The sequence below is a fragment of the Octodon degus genome, unplaced genomic scaffold (assembly GCF_000260255.1).
Source record: "Octodon degus isolate 3935 unplaced genomic scaffold, OctDeg1.0 scaffold00076, whole genome shotgun sequence".
Lineage (NCBI taxonomy): Eukaryota > Metazoa > Chordata > Mammalia > Rodentia > Octodontidae > Octodon > Octodon degus.
The window spans coordinates 1,969,618-1,974,455 of NW_004524652.1; the positions used below are offsets into that span (position 1 = coordinate 1,969,618).

The 4,838-nt window shown below is 55.4% G+C and overlaps 1 protein-coding gene across 1 annotated transcript in view; it reads left to right on the forward strand.

Moving 5' to 3' along the window:
- Tmem132d (transmembrane protein 132D) overlaps positions 1 to 4,838 on the forward strand; it is a 482,864-nt gene that overhangs the window by 159,104 nt on the left and 318,922 nt on the right. The gene's annotated exons all lie outside the window — the stretch shown is intronic.

Here is a 4,838-nt window from a genome sequence, read left to right on the forward strand (position 1 = left end):
AAAAAAAAGATAAAAAGAAAAAAAAAAGAAAGAAAAGCCTGAGAGAATGTTTTCTCTCCCTGTGACTCCCCTTAGGCACACTCTCCATCATCTATCACTTTCCTCTGTGGCCCCATAATCTCCTTAATCAGAAAATTGGGGACACCACTGAGTTACAGGATGTCACAGTACAGGTTCTCTTATGTCATACCCATTACCTGAGGAATGGATGAAAAAGATGTGGTGTTTTAATACAACAGAGTATTACTCAGCTATAAAGAATGATAAGCTTAAAGCCTTCGTATATAAGTAGATGCCACTTGAAGATATACACTTATAAGTGAAATAAACCAGACCCACATGTGTAAATCTCATATAGTCTCCCTAGTGTAAGAGCTCAAAAGAGGAAATGAAAATTAAAATTCACCCCTGCTTCCTTTCTTAAACCCTGAAGTCCTGCTCGTCAGACTCAGCAGCGGGTGCTCTTCAGCCTCTGCAGCTGTCCTACCGCCTTTCCTTCATTCCCTCCTCTTCTGTCTCACCCTCCCTCTCTGTGTCTCTGTCTGTGTCTGTCTGTCTCCCCCCTTTTTCTCTTTGGTTCTAAGACTGGGCACGGAGCCTTTGCACTGAGCTCCATGCCCAGCATGTATAAACTTTGAGGCGGGGTCTCACTAAGTCATGAAGTTTCTGAGCGGGTCTCAGACATGCTCCCGCCCTCAGCCGCCCACAGAGCGGGTCCCGGGCATGTGCGGTCCCTGCACCCATCTCTGCGCAGGCTGTTTGGCTTTCTCAGCGCCAGGCGAACCACGGCATGGGTAGCAATCCACGGCGCTTCAGCTCCCAACAGCGCATGCACTTTTTGTAATGAACAACGGGACAAACAATCATGGTCTAGAAGCCAGAACAGCAGTCTTTATGAGTGTCTTTTCAAATAAACGGCTTAGATAAATTTTCAGTGCAGGCCGCGCAGGTTAACAACTTGGCTTATTTTCCTCGACAGTGTTTTATGTTTCCTCGGCGATGATGTCACCGTCAGTGTGGCCTAACCCTGAATTTCTTCAGGGCGTAGATGGCCTTCATTCTCCTTTGCCACGGAGGCAGCGATGGGAATTGGCTGCTCAACTGCGCTAGACCTGGGGCTCTCAAGGTAGAAGTCCTCCGTATTGTAGTTTTCCTTCTGTGAAGGATTTCTAACTAAGCTAATTGGTAAATGAGTTTTTAAAAAATGCTTCACGAAGCCAGGCTCTTTTGTGTGCGCTTTCGCTATTCCTTTGCGACTGGCTCCGAGTCGGCCCTGGCCCAGGATGGCGAGAGAACCTGACTTGGGGTTCCCGGCACAGCTGCTCAGACGCTAACGCCCAGCGAACCTCGCCCCGAACTCCGCTCGCGGAATGGTGGGGTCTGTGCGATTCCGTTCGGAAGCTGTGGGCAGGAAGGGGGACGACAGTGGCCCCTGCTGCGAGGGCAGGGGCGTGTCTCCGCTTCCTAGGCTCTCTCCTGGGTGCCGTGCGGCTGCTGCTGGTGTGACGGTTAGGTTGACGCCAGCCCTGAGCATCTCACCAGCACCCCAGAAAGAGAGCGCGGTCGTTGAGCAGCGGTGCTGCGCTGCGGAGCTTAAGCAGGAAGCTTCAGGATGAGGTCCCCAGAGCCACCCTTGCCCAGCCCGGCCGAGCTTACCAGCGCCCAGAGAACCCCTCCTTCCCGCTGCCCTGCTCCTCTGAGCTGCGATCTGCGCCCAACCGCAGCTCTGTCAGGTCACGTGACCGGTGGGGGGATCTAGACGTGGCCCTCCAGCTTTGGGTTCCCTTGGCGGTGTCCGGTGGCGGGTGGGGTTCCACAGCTCAGGAGTGCAATGCAGAGGGCTCTTGACCCTCAGCTTGGACCCTGCTGGGCTCTCTCTCGACTTAGGAGAAGCAGGGCGAAAAGCAAAGCGTTTAGAGAATTTTGCAGTGGAACAGTAAGCTGCAGAAGGGAAGGGGATGAAGAACGGTGGAAGGCGGGATGACCAGCCGGGGGTGGCGGGGGCGGCCCCAGGGAGGCTGCGTGGTCAGGTGTGCGCAGAAGGGGCTGGCCCTGGCTGAGCAGTTCTGAGCAGGAACCGAGTGCGCAAGGAAGTGACAGAAGGGGACGATAGGCGTGGCCTCGGAAAGACAGGCTGGAGACAGCGGAGTCAGAAAAGAGAGGGAGTCCGTGGCAGAGTACACGAAGGTTGGGGCACTGTGCACCTCAGTTCTCATCAGTCTTGCCTTAGGAGACTGGGGCTGGGAGGACGAGGTCCTGTTGGCGAGACAGACGGAAGCGCCACTGCACGGAGACTCGGTGACGCAGCGGTGAAGACCAGCGGCCGTCCGCAGCCCCAGGCCCGCAGGCGGGCAGGCAGCCGCGCGGAGACGGGCGCGTGCGGCTCCCGCGGGCCCCCGCGGGGTTGGCTAAACGTTGACGCCCACGTGAGTGTGGTCGTGGGAGGCTTCGGGCCGGGAAAATACCAGCTGGATGCCCACGCGGGTCCGCCTTCCCGAAGCGCCTGCTCCGCACGTGCGGCTGGCTGACCGCCGCCTGTGCCCAGAAGCGGGGCTGGGTGGGTCCCCCACTCGGCCCCAGGTAGGACCCTGGTCCACACGGCCGCCCTGGGCGGAGAGGACCGCGGCAGACAGAGCTTGATTTTAAGAACCCAGGCTTACGCGGCTCCCTCACAGCCAGCGGGGCCGCCCGGCCGACGTGCCCAGGCTGACTGCCGGAGAGGCTGGGCGCTAGCCCCTGAGCGCCTGGAGAGAGGAAAAGCCGCAGGCATGCGTGGCCGCTCCGCTGTCGCCATACACCGTGCATAGCGTGCCGGCTCCAGTTTCTCTTTTACTCCAAATGCTGTGTATCTGCTCTATTAATCTTTTTTAAAAATGCATTTAGTACAGCGTCTCACTACACAGATCAGACTCATAGTGATCCTCGGGTTTTCAGCCTCCCAAGCGCTGGGATTCCAGGCCCACGCGGGTACATCTCAGTGCGCCCTGCGGCGGCCCGCTCGGCAGGCAGGGGATCGAACCCGTCCCGTGCCTGCCTGCAAGCAGTGCGTGCCTGACCTTATTCTGATGAAATTTTAAAAATTATTATTGTTACAACTTTTCTGTACCTTTTGTCGTAGAGTAGGGCAGATCCTGTTACATCGGGATGCCCCCAAGGAGTCTTACCACTCCTCACGCAGGACGTTTTCAGTTATCAGGGTATCTTTCCTCACACACACAGCGATCTCTCCTGAGCCTTGATTGGAAGCACATTGTAGTTTCCTCCTGAGACGCCGATATTGCCCTCATTCACCCTTTCTGCAGGCCACCTGCCCTTTGTGAATGAAGGAAATAGCCACCGTCTTCATTTGAGGTCACTTAGAATACTTTCTGGTACATTTAACACTTGGTAAATATTGCTTCGTGAAATTAAAACAAAAATCAAACCCAGAGACCCACGCCTGGGACCACATGACTCATTGGTCACAGGCGCTCTGAGGGGTCATCTGAGATGGCTGGCCACCTGTCCCCAGTCACTGCCGGTGCCACGGTCACAGCTTATAATGCGCAGGGGCAAGGACCAGTGTGTGGCCAGCAGGGGACAGAGCTTCTGCCTGCTGCGTGCCCGCTGCACTTCTAGATGTTCTGATAGTTGTTGATGGTTTTGCTGATTTCTGAATTGAAAATCAAAAGCTCCCTCCACTTGAGCAAAAGCTGGAAGCTTCAGGAGGAGAGGAGAAGGAAGAGATGGAGGAGGAGATGAAGGAGGAGAAGGAGGAGGAGGAAGAGAATGAGGAGGAGGAGATGGACGAGGAGCAGGTCAAGGAGGAGGAGTTGGAGGAGGAGAAGGAGCAGGAAGAGGAGGAGGAGGAGAAGGAGGAGCAGGGAGAGGAAGAGGAGGAGGAAATGCAGGAGGGGAAGGAGGAAATGCAGGAGGGGAAGGAGGAGATGGAGGAGGAGGAGAAAGAGGAGGAGATGGAGGAGGAGGAGAAAGAGGAGGAGACGGAGGTTTTATTTGTACAAAAGAAACAGAAAGACCCCGAGGAGGTCTCCTCCGAGGGGCTGAAACAGACACCAGTGCCCTTTCCTTTGGGCCAGTTGGGCCAGGACATGGTGACAAGATGCCCCAGCAAGTTGGGAAAGGATGCTGAGAGGAAGACAGGCGTGGGACAACTGTGTGTCGCAGCAGCCACTGTCATCAGACTCACATTCACAGGGGACTGGCAGCCTGCTGGTGGACACACCTACGAGCTTTGGTGTGTGTGCAGCAATCTGTGACCAGCACCACCAAGAGTCAGAACCTTTCGTTGTCCTCAGACTTCTTTCCAGACACTTTCCTCTTCTCTCCCTCCCTCCTCCCTCTTTCTCTCTTTCCCTCCTTCCCTCCTTGCTCTCTCCCTCCTTCCCTCCCTCCCTCCCTCCCGCCTTCCTTCCCTCTCTCACTCTCTCCCTCCTTCCCTTCCCCTTCCTTCTCTCCCTCCCAACCCTTCCCCCTCCTTCCCTCCCTCCCTCGTTTCCTACCTCACTCTCTCCCTCCCTTCCCCCTCCTTTGCTCTCTCCCTCTTTCCCTTCCTCCTCCTTCTCTCTCCCTCCCTCTTTCTTTTCCTCCCTCCCTCCATACCTTCCCCCTGCTTTCCTCTCTCCCCCCCTCCCTCCCTCCTTTCCTACCTCACTCTCTCCCTCCCTTCCTCCCTCTCTCCCTTCCTCCTTCTCTCCTGCCTCAGGATTTGGATCCCTGTCGAAAATCTTTGCAATATCCCTTCCATTTACAGAAACAGTACCATTAAGAAAATAATGTATCAGAAAGAATTTTCCCAAAACTATTGTATTAAAGTATGGGTTAGAACTGTTAGTTCTTCA